Source organism: Mastomys coucha, unplaced genomic scaffold, assembly GCF_008632895.1.
Source record: "Mastomys coucha isolate ucsf_1 unplaced genomic scaffold, UCSF_Mcou_1 pScaffold20, whole genome shotgun sequence".
Classification (NCBI taxonomy): Eukaryota; Metazoa; Chordata; class Mammalia; order Rodentia; family Muridae; genus Mastomys; species Mastomys coucha.
Genome location: NW_022196903.1, coordinates 133,539,398 through 133,551,343, shown reverse-complemented (window position 1 = coordinate 133,551,343; position 11,946 = coordinate 133,539,398). Strand labels below are relative to the sequence as shown.

Here is an 11,946-nt window from a genome sequence, read left to right as displayed (position 1 = left end):
ATGGGACACTTCCCTGTTCTCTCTTCCCATCATTCCATGGGACACTTCCCTGTTCTCTCTTCCCATCAGCTCTTTTGCTTTCCTTATCCCTTAGTACCCAGAATGCCACTTCACCTATCACAAAGTTCATTTGTATTGGCGACACAAATGGGTCTGCAAATTAAACAATAGAAAAACCAAGGAATGAGAGAAGGCCATGAGATAGCCAGGCTTGAGAATCATCCCTCTGACCTAAGTAAATGATGATCATTTACTTAGGATGTTCATTAAGGTTAGCACTAAATCTCCTCAATCAATTGAAGGAGAATTTTCTGGCCTCTGAGGATGCTTCTGGAAGATTACCTTGGTTATGCTAATTGAAGAGGACCACCCACCTACTGTGGGCGGTGTCATGCTATAAATACATTATTGAACTTTGCCACTGGAGAAAGGGATCCAAGGAACAGAATCTATTTATCCTTCCATTGTTGCTTGTGAATGTGGTGTGACCCATTTATCCTTCCATTGTTCTCTGTGGAAGGGGTGTGGCAAGTGTTGCCTCAAGTGCCTTTTGCCTCGACCCCCAATCATGATGGACTCTGAACTGTGAGCTAAAACCAATGCTTTATTTCTAAATGGCCATTTGTGAGACTTAACACCGCAAGTGGAAAAAATATAAGGTTTTATTAAAAACAAAAAACTATTTTAAAAGAATAAATAATGGTGCTGATCAACTGTCAGACTCATTTCCCCATTACTCATTTCTATAATGAAAATTTGCTTTCATTATATTTACATTAAAAATTTTAAAAAATAATTTAATTAATGAATTATTTTTATATTGCTCTACACACTCAGATAAGAGATTGACAGCTTTAGAAGGATTTTCAAGAAATATTTTTGAAAGGTATATGTAATAAGGTACTAAAGGGAAAATTAAACAAAATTTGGAGAGATGGCTCAGAGGTTGTCAGCACTGACTGCTCCTGTAGAGGACCAAGGTTCAGTTCTAGAAACCCACATAGCCCCTCACAACTGTCTGTAGTTCTAGTAATGGGGTGTCTAGCACCCTCTCCTGGCCCCCAAAAACACTGAATGCACACGTCCAGCAGACATGCATGCAGGCAAACACTCATACACATAAAATTAATAAAATGTCAAGTACTTTTTATTTTATAAATATATAAACATAAATCAAATTAAAATATTATTTACGTTTTCTTCTAACATGTTTGACGTAGATATATATTCCTTTTCAAGAAGTGACATTTAAAAAAATTCCTTGCTCTGGTAACAGCTGTGATTTGTTTCAATCCTTTTTGATTTACCTGTCACAAAGCCAGAATTTTACGGCAGATGAACCTTTGACTTCAGCAACCTGATCTACAGGTCTTCCTCTGCTGACGACCCACTCCTGTGTATCCTACGGCAAGAAGTGTGGTGATGGCTTCTCCTTAGAACACTGTTCACCTCATGCTGCTAGAGAGAGGTCAAACTTCTGGAGAGCTAAGTAATTACCTGGCATCAGTGAGAAATCAGAGATCAAATAAAGCAGTATTCAAAAAATAGTGCCTGGCTGCTCCCTCTATCCCCCGCGTCTAAGATGGCGCCAACCCTAGCTTAGCAGCGCTAGCGTTTAGAATCAGAACACAGGTGATATGTTCTCAAGACTACATGGAATAAAATGGACCTCTCTAAGAATGTCAGTCCTTGGCCTCAAATGCTTTGGGTGTATGTGTTGCTTAACTGTGCAAAATATAGAAGGCAAGACAGAAACTAAATAATGGGATTAAATAAAAGTGATCTTGGGTTTACATGAACTGTAAACATAGAAAACACACCATGTTTATAGAATGCTAATAAGCAGAAGATAAAGCAGATAGGGATTTTCCTAGCACAGGGCAACTCGAAGACACTTAATCCGTCTGTATTTTCAGAACGATGCAGGAAAAAATGTACCCATCACAGATAACACTGTTTCTGGATAGACCTGGAGATGGAAGATTGATATGGAATTCTGAAGCCTTTTATCTGCTGCACTGAGTTTGTGTAGGCATCACCTGATGCAATCGAAACATTCTGACTTTAACCTTCTAGACTCTCATCTTCTCCATTGCCATCTGGAGTATGTTATCTCTATTTGTTATATATTATATAGTTACAACATTCTTAATATTTATATAATATGCATTCTTCATTTCATCTTACATTTAGATTTTTTATTAGAAACTGAATAATATGTTAAGTTTTGCAAGATTTCCTGGTGTTTTCACTCAAGTGAAGGCAAAAGGGAGTGGGCGTACGTATTCATCCTCATTTTCACAAATCCCACATTTTCTGGATCATGGTTGGTCCTCCAGAGACCTCCCTTCCACTTGGACTCCTAAAAGCTTCTTTGATTTCCAGCTGTTACTATTTTTACAAGATACTGACTTGACTCAAATAAATCAATTCATCTCTTCATACAGTCCTTCTCAACTTTTACATTAACTCATTCAGGATCAGTTTTCAAATATTTTAGGTCAAATAATACACATACAATAGAGTATTTTTTAAAAAAAGATAATGTGAACTGCCTTCCAAGAGTGCATAGCTCAAATTTATAATGAAGCTTAGTATGCTAGGGTTACAGTTGTGGTCACCTTTCCATTTGGGAGGGGAGGTGGAGATAATACTGGAAAGCTTATTTGTCCTAAAACAGTAAAATTTAGGAGCTCATTTGAGGCTTATCTATTAGATGTGTTATTGTATATCAGGCTTAACACTTCAGAGAGAATTTAGCACATGCCATGGAAAACTGGCTTCAATATCTTATTTGTGCATACTGTTGGGACAGTAATTAACTCTATTTCTTGGGTATGTCTTATCAGTGAACTAGCAATAGAAAGATAGCCTTCAGCTCTTCTGTATAGGCTCTGGGCCATGATCTAGCAGGATGCCTTTTCTCGGCCAGCTGGGAGCCAGGGAGCACAGCTGCATCCTGAGAGCTCTAGAGACAGACACTTGTTGCAACTGCTTAAGCACAACCAAACAGGACTTTGGAAAGAACCAACAATACTTTACCTATTGTCAGACAAACCTGTCCCAGAGATAATCTCAGGACAAGGAGAGCTTGGAGCAGTTGAAGCAACTTTCCCATATGGACAACAAGCAGGCAGAGGCATCATCCCCTCATACTTAGGTTATCAAATCTCCTTGTAATAGATGAGGGAACTTGGGAATTATTTTCAACAATTTGTTTGATGTTCAGAGATTTCTTTTACATGAAAACCACTTGTGTAAGCAAGAGGGTTAGTGAACGAAGACTCAACCAGTATTGCTTCAAGAATATAAAATTCTAGACAGGATTGAAACATAGTGGAAACAGTTGTTTTGCAATCAGATGGTGTTGATTTTGCAAAGCCACAAGGAAAATTGTGGCGGAGGACACACGGGAGTGGGAAACTGATGAGATAGAGGAGGTGTAAAGCTCAGGAGGAGAAGGCTGGGGCAAATGGAGGAATATCAACCTGTCAACAGCAAGCTGCCCCAGGTGATGAGTTACAGAGTAAAAAACACCAACACCGTTTAAAACACCCTAGGAGAATTAGTGTCTTCAGATGTTGACAGCAATACAATGTGCAAGAAATGGGGATCTGATATATGATATATTTAAGAGAAGAAAACCGACCTAGAATCTAAAAGGATAATTAAATCTCCCCACACTGTCATGGCTATGGAAGACATGTTATTTATAAACTCCTGTGGAATGACTTTAGGACAACCAAAATGACTGATACGTCAGAGTAAATACAGCTAGGCGGATGCAAGCTCCTCCGCTGTTAGAGATAGCTCTGGTACAGTTTTGGACGCTACAGGAATAGAGAATTGATATTGTCTCATATTTTGGCAAATGTGAGATATCAGGCCTGTATCTGGTGATGGTCTTCCCTCAGGGAAAGTCCTACAGCAAAAGAGGATAAGAAAAGTTGTGTGTGTGTGTGTGTGTGTGTGTGTGTGTGTGCGTGCACACATGGATGTGTGTCTTTAACCTAAATCCATCAGGAATCAAGATAAAAACATTTAATCTTCACTTTCTAGAGGTTCTTCTTTCAACACCACAGTCAGATCAATTTTATACCTGTATAATAAATAACTCACAGTAGGAAATAAATTTTAATAGATGAAGTCTGAGGTCTTATCAGACACAATACACACATGCAAAGCACAGCCATGAACACTAAATTCATCTGTGTGTTTTTAGACAACTCAGGTGCTTAGATATTTTAACCATGGTTCAATACTCCTGCCCTCTCTGACACTGTTAATACAACTGAGATTCATTTAGTGGGGGAAATAAAGACTTTACCATTTTGAAGCCTTTAATAATTGTGAATGATCTTATTTGTTGTTGTTATACTCATATTTTTTATGTGGTATCAGATAAAACTACCAAATGGTTTTAGAATCCCTCATACCCATGAGAGTTAATATTCTCTGAAGGGAAAGATTAGACCTGAACTTATCATGGTGAATTATGCAGTTAAAGAGGTACCTATCCTTCATTTTCCTTAAATAGGATATAAAAAGCACTACAAATAGGAAACACAGCAGCAGGAGTGAGAATCGTTAATATCTAGACACAGGGTCAGGGGCCATGAGATGGTTCAGCAGTGGCTGCCAAGGCTGAGGGCCTGAGTTCAATCCCCATGACTTACATAGTATAAAGACAGAACAGACTTGCACAGGTTGTCCTCTGACTTCCACACCCTTGCTGTGGTGTGCATGCACGCATTCACATGTATATACGTATACACCATACACATGATCAATACATAAATTTAATTGAAATATTATTTTCAAAAAGTAAAATCTGTATTGCTCAGGAGATAGACTGATATCAGGGCAAATATTGCAAGAGATAAGCTGGGATATACCATAGTGTTTGTGAGCAAAGAATGTACTGAAGGGTTAAAGGATGACATTAACTGAAAGAGGTTCTTCCTCATTGAGTCACAGCTGTCCCATGACTTTCTATACTTTCCTTAAAACACAAAGAGTATTTACACGTGTGTATGCATGTGCACATGTGTGTCTGTGTGTGCATTTGTGTGTACATATGTACATGTGTGTGTGCGCACCCATGTCTGCACCTGCACATGTATATCCTGTATTCATATTTGTTTCTGTCTGGCTGTAGCATTACTTTTAAATATTAATATATCATAGAAAAATTTCCATCTTTATTAAAGGTTCTCCTCACTATAAATATTTGCCTGAGGATGAAAGTGGGGGAAAAAGAATTCAGTGTTATTCTTATTTTTGGAGGAGCTTGAATATGGGTCTGGAATCAAATTGATAAACAGCTTTATCTCATACATTAACCTCATGGAGCAGTACAGTGGGTGAGAAGTGCTGTGTGGCCGTGCACATCTTACAGGCACAGAACATCTTTGTGCTGAGTCCACAAAGGCACGGGAGGGGAAGAAGATTGTCACAACTTACAGCTTCAATCACTGTCCTAGTGGCTGGACATGTGCCTGCCTCTTCACCAAATATTCTTGAATTTCTAGGTCAGTTAAGTGTTCAAAATGCTAATAAGCTTATGTTATCAATAATTCATTCAAGATACAAAGACATGATGACAGATTTAGTGCCAGCATGAAAGATCTCAGAGAAATCTCAGAGGGTGACTACAACAAAAATCGGTAATAACGTGAATATATTAGCCACTTTACCATTTTTAGGCAGAATTTTATTTTACTAATAAAAGTGATTTATAGGACACAGAATTTCTTTGTAGAATATAGTATGTCTTCCCAATGAATTAGAATAAAATTTGAAGGAAGAACACAAGGGGACAGCTTAATAAACTCATAAAACAACTTGCAAAGTCTAGCTCCCTGTCATAATCCTTAGATGTGACATGATTTCTTTAGAATGTCATATGCCTATTAATATAATGCAATTCATCAAAAGTCTTCTAGTGAAGAAGCCAGACTCCATTTATAGTTTAGCATCAGTGGCTGCAAAGACTGGCAAGCCTTTTGTCAACCCACTTTTTACCATATGTTAAGTCAGAATAGATCAGATAGAAATGGAAGAAACACATACTCCCACACACATACATGCATTACATACATGTGCAGACACACACACACACACACGATGTGCATATACTACACTGGCTAGAACTTACTTGATTATCTGAAGGAATTTCAGGCCTGAAACGCTGGGAGGCCTACAGCTTGCTCACGGTGGCTGCCTCACACACTGGGAAGGGTAAGATCTGGTCAGTTTCTGTACCTGTTATCATGCAGACTGCCGCCTCCTTCAGTGGCAGCCAGCAACCCCTTCTTGTATCCTTTTTATGACTAAAATTTGCATTAATGCAAAGTACACAGTGTCAATGGTTGCCTATTATTTAGTTTGCACCTTCTGGGAAGGGAGATAAATTTTTAGTATAGAAATGGAGAGTGCAGAACAGGGCTAGTCCTGCCAAGACAAACCTGTATTGTTTTTAGTTACATAGAGTAAGCTTATCTGCTCAAGCCAATTAGCTGGACAAAAGAAAACAATTAAAGGGAAGCCCAGAACTCAGAAAGAAAGTAAGTTATGGCTAGTGACAAAGAAAATAGATGAAAGATATTTTCATTTTCAGTTTTTCATACTTAAAATGTTGGAGAGCTGGTCTAACAAAAGCTAGGCAGATAAAAATAACAAAAAGAAACAGAATGAGCTACAAATAATATGGGTAATTGATGAAGAAGATGGTCATTCACAGTGCATGAATAATTAGAGAAAATGTCATCACAGATGCATATATACTTTTTAGGAAGTAAAGTGAGTTTCATTTCAACTGCCTTAAGCCACTGTCATCCAATGTACTCCCCAGGGGCTCAGAGCCCTTTGGAATATTCAAGCTGTGAGCCAAAATACATATTTTCTCTTAAAAAAAGAAGTGATTTGATTGTTAAGAATGTATTGCCTGCCAGGCTTCATGGCTCAGTATGTAATCCTAATATTTGGGAAGAGGAGAAAGTAGACACTGTAATTTTGAAACCAGCCTGCTTTACACAGTGTGTTCTTAGATGGTCAGACTTTCATGTGAGACTATGTCTCAAAACAAAATCACTCACACTCACACTCACACATCTACACACACATACACTCACAGGCGTGCATACTTGCACGTGTGTAAGTATGCAGGAACACATGCAAAGATGGACTTGTACAGTTATACCAATCCACACACATACACGCACACAGAGACAGAAAGAAAATATTAGACCTAAAAATACTTGCTTGAGTAAATAGCATAAAACTTTAGCTATGTATTCTTTGAAAATTAAGAAACAATAAATTTTATTAAATAAGGTATAACATAAACTACAAAATATCATTGAAATTAAAATGTAAGTTATAAAAGAAAATTGTAAAATGGAACATAATGAGATAAGTATCAAAAATTCAAAATATAATATTGGACTTAAATATTAATTAAATTAATAACTTATGAAGCATGGGTATGGGTTTTATCATAAAAAAATTAAAAGATTAGTGCAGCAGTAGAGAAGGAACAGGAGATGGCCGTGAATAAAATGTAATGCTATAATTTTAAGAGAGAGATCAATGTTTTAACCAAGAAGCTTCAAGAAGTAAATAAAAAAAAAAACCCTAGAGATGGAAAACAGTGCAGATAAAAACATAGCTCTAAACATGCCTATCATGTCCACACTCAAATAGTGGTACACACACACTTAGAAATGAGAAGAATGCTCAATCACTTTGGTGTCAAAAGGCAAGGGAGCCGAGTCAGGGTGCCCAGCTTTGCAGGGTGCCCAGCTTTGCAGGGTGCCCAGCTTTGCAGGGTGCCCAGCTTTGCAGGGTGCCCAGCTTTGCAGGGTGCCCAGCTTTACTGCTTTATCATTAGGAAAAAGTTTCACAGTTCTGCTGGTAAACATGGTTTTGGTTGGTTTTGTTTCTTGAGACAGGCAGGGTTTCTCTGTGTAGCCCTGGCTGTCCTGGAACTCACTCTGTAGACACTTGTGCCTCCTGAGTGCTGAGATTAAAGCTGTGTACCAGCACTGCCTTGCCAGGTAAATGTAACTTTTATTGGTCTGATATAATTTTCGTTTCCTAGGCTGACTTCTCTGATAACCTAGGCCTAGTCCTGGAAGTGTCTAGCCTTTGCACAATCTAATCTAGGCCTTGAATGTTTTCAGCCTCTGCGACCTACTGCTGAATAAGCTCACTGTTATTAGTTCTTTCTGAACTCTGGCTGGCTGGTCAACACAGCTTTGCTGGCTCAAAACTCCTCTCTATGCTAACTGACTTCTTCTTGCTTCTTTCCTGGCTTCTGACATTTTGTTCCTCTTGGCTTCACACTAATGCTTAACAATCTGCTCTAATCGTGTCTGGTTCTTCCTCTCTTTATCTGCGTCTAGCTTGTTCTCTCTGCAACCTGTCTCTGTAAAACTCTCCAGTAAAACTGCCTCCGTTTCTTCTCTCCGTGCTGGTCTTTCACGTGGCTTCCCTTTCCTCTCTCTTCTAATGAGATGGGCATATCCTCTTTTGTAACATCTTTCTCTGGTTCATCACATGCCAAAGGCAATGCAGGAAGAACTACACCTGACTTTAGAACTCATGGAATGCCACCTACCTGTTACATTGGTAAGCCTTGGTGTGGCACTGTCCCAAGGATGACGGGTCCTGAGGACTTTATGCTATTATAGAGTTCTGCTCTGCTTGCTGCCCTCACATTCCCCCCTTAATCTAAGAGTTATATGAGAGCTCTAAGGGGGCTTCCAGCCCCTCACTGGGCCACATCTCTGGCACTCAAAATAATAATGCTTGACTGTTTTCAGGTATTGTTGCTGGAGCTTGCACCTGCTTCAACCATTCTCTGTGTATGTGGGTGTTTTACTTCCCCCCCTTCTCTTCTCTAACTGCTGCAGCCCCTGTAGGTATCGGGATCCTCCCGAATCAGCTGCTCTCAACACTGACCCCTCATTGGCTGCCTGCCTCAGTTTATCCTCTAGTGCCAAAGTTGGTCTTTGGCAATCACTTCATCTGCCACTTAATTAGGCATCACTTTCAATCATGGATGCTTCCTTCTACAAACTAAATTTATCTTTACTGTTTGGGACTAAAGGTATGTCCTAAGGGCATGTCTGCATTCCAGTCACAATAATTCAAGGTGTGTGCAAAAGGCTGAGTCCCAGGACACTTCCTGTTGTTTTTGTTGTAAAAGGTGGAATTAGGTTTGTGTGGATTTGTTGAAAGATAACCTTCTTGCTTCTTCTAGGATGTAGTTTTTCTCCTTATGTTGATGTTTTTCATCTATTATCCTTTGTAGAGCTGGATTTGTGGAAAGATATTGTGTAAATTTTGTTTTGTCATGGAATATCTTGTTTTCTCCATCTATGGTAATTGAGAGTTTTGCTGGGTATAGTAGTCTGGGCTGGCATTTGTGTTCTTGTAGGGTCTGTATGACATCTGCCCAGGATCTTCTAGCTTTCATAGTCTCTGGTGAGAAATCTGCCGTAATTCTGATAGGCCTGCCTGTATATGTTACTTGCCTTTTTTCCCTTACTGCTTTTAAAATTCTTTCTTTGTTTAGTGCATTTGGTGTTTTGATTATTTGAGAAGTAAGAGATCCTGCCTCAAAACATAAGGAGGAAAGTGATAGAGGAAGACACCGGACATCAACCTTTAGTCTATATGTACACAGACACAGACACACACACACAGACACACACACACACACAGACACACACACAGACACACACACACACAGACACATACACACACACAGACACACACACACACACACACACACAGACATACACAGACAGACAGACACACACACAGACACACACATGCACACATATACACACATGCATGGACACATACTTATATGCACACACATGAATGCATACATATACACGCATGCACACATAAATACATGCCATCACACACACATATGCCTCCATACACATGTACACCTATACACCCCTGCATGCATACACATACATGTATCCCCCCACATACATATGCATGCACACTATTAATGAGTTGAAAAATCTGATATTATTTAAACTAAAATTGAAATTCATGCAAAGATTTCCATTTAATAATCAGAAAGGAGAATAGTGGTACTACTATTTTACCATTTATTTAAGTAAAAGATTCATATACATATATTATTGGCAAGTGTTATAAAGACAGTAGTTGAAGAAAAAGATGTAATTTCAGAGGACACATTATAGCTGTGGTTTAAGAACAGAACTCTAAGTGAAGCAAGGATTCTCAGTGGTGTCTCTCATGCCCGCACTTACTTAGGAGTTGTTGCTTGAGTAAAATAACCTCATTTAGGCCCTGCCTACCTGGTCTCCCTTGGGCAAGCCCAGAAGCAGTGAACTCCACCCTGTCCTCTGAGGTCCATTTTCTGGCTCACATCCCTGAATGGCTACTGGCACCAGAGATATCCAGGTGAAACCTCCTCCACCCCAATTGCCCTGGGGCACCCAGCAGTAGTGAGCTGCACCCTGTCCCCTGATCTCCATTTTCTGGCTCATTACTCTGCTTGCATTCCCAGGGGCCTACTCGTACAAGGGACAACTAAGTAGGACCATGACCTACTTATGACCCAAGCTTGGCAGATCCCCTTAGGGAATACCCACCATTAACAAACTCTGCTCTGTCCTCTGCAGTGCATTTTCCGGCCCACAACTTTGACTGCAGTCCTAAAGGTTTCCCTGTGGATACCAGGGAAACCAGATGGCTAAAGGACAGCTTAAGAACACAAACAACAAGAGCCAGGGCAACATGGCACCACTAAAATCCAACGATCCTAATATGGCAAGCCCTAACACAGCTGAAGCATAAGAAAATGACCTTAAATCTAATCATAGCAAGATGATAGAGGCCTTTAAAGAGGAAATGAATAAATTCCTGAAGGAAATACAGGAAAATATAATCAAACAGGTGAAGGAAATGAATAAAAGTATTCAAGATCTGAAAATGGAAATAGAAGCAATAAAGAAAATATAAACTGAGGGAATCCCAGAGATGGAAAAGAATCCAGGGAAGAGAACAGGAACACAAATGCAAGCATCACCAACAGAATGCAGGAGATGGAGAGAGAATCTCAGGTGTAGATTAAACTGATACATCAGTCAAAGAAAATGTTAAACCTAAAAAGTTCCTGATATAAATATCCATTAAGTCTGGGTCATTATGAAAAGACAAAACCAAGAGTAATAGGAATAGAAGGGGGAAAGTTCTTATTTCCAAGGCTCACAAAATATTTTCAATAAATCATAGAAGAGAAACTTCCCAACCCAAAAGGGAGAACTGCTATAAACATACAAGAAGCCTACAGATCTCCAAATAGATTGGAACATAAAAGAAAATCTTCTTGCCACACAATAACCAAAACACCAAATATACAGAACAAAGAAAGAATATTAAAAGCTGCAAGGGAAAAAGGCCTAGTAACATATAAAGGAAGACCTATGAGAATTTCATCTGACTGCTCAACAGAGACTCTAAAAGCCAGAAGGGCCTAGGCAGATGGTCTCTGGCAACAGGGACCACAGATGCTAGCCCAGTCTACTCTTAAATTATCCTGAGTGGAGAGAAAACAACATATTAACACATATGTTGTTGCTAGGCCTTTTTCCCTTGCAGCTTTTAATATTCTTTCTTTGTTCTGTATATTTAGTGTTTTGGTTATTGTGTGGCAGGAGGATTTTCTTTTCTGTTCCAGTCTATTTGGAGTTCTATAAGCTTCTTGTATGTTTATAGGCACTTATAACACATAACCAAATTTAGACAATATCTATCCACAAATCCAGTCCTAGAAAGGAAATCTCAGCCCAAGGAGGCTAATTACACCCAGGAAAATAAATAATTCCACAACAGCAAAACCAAAAGAAGGGACATACAAACCCATCCTCCCCAACAAAAATACATGTGTGCATG

At 39.1% G+C, this 11,946-nt stretch overlaps 1 protein-coding gene and 1 long non-coding RNA gene across 11 annotated transcripts in view; one reads left to right on the top strand and one right to left on the bottom strand.

Moving 5' to 3' along the window:
- The window catches only part of LOC116099746, a 14,714-nt gene extending 13,166 nt beyond the window's left edge, over window positions 1–1,548 (top strand). Inside the window, exon 4 of one of the 2 annotated variants that reach the window (XR_004122366.1) lies at window positions 1,323–1,548. This is a non-coding gene — a long non-coding RNA (uncharacterized LOC116099746). Of the gene's footprint in view, window positions 1–1,318 lie in introns of both variants that reach the window. The other variant, XR_004122367.1, reaches the window with a different exon arrangement.
- Pik3c2g (phosphatidylinositol-4-phosphate 3-kinase catalytic subunit type 2 gamma) overlaps window positions 1–11,946 on the bottom strand; it is a 337,297-nt gene that overhangs the window by 317,336 nt on the left and 8,015 nt on the right. For 5 of the 9 annotated variants that reach the window (XM_031383727.1, XM_031383720.1, XM_031383726.1 and 2 more), the window contains exon 1: window positions 1,308–1,422. The exons of 1 other annotated variant lie outside the window; for it this stretch is intronic. The gene's annotated coding sequence lies outside the window, so the exon portion shown is untranslated. Of the gene's footprint in view, window positions 1–1,307; window positions 1,423–6,157; window positions 6,232–11,946 lie in introns of those variants that run through there. 3 more of the 9 variants (XM_031383723.1, XM_031383725.1, XM_031383724.1) reach the window with 3 other exon arrangements.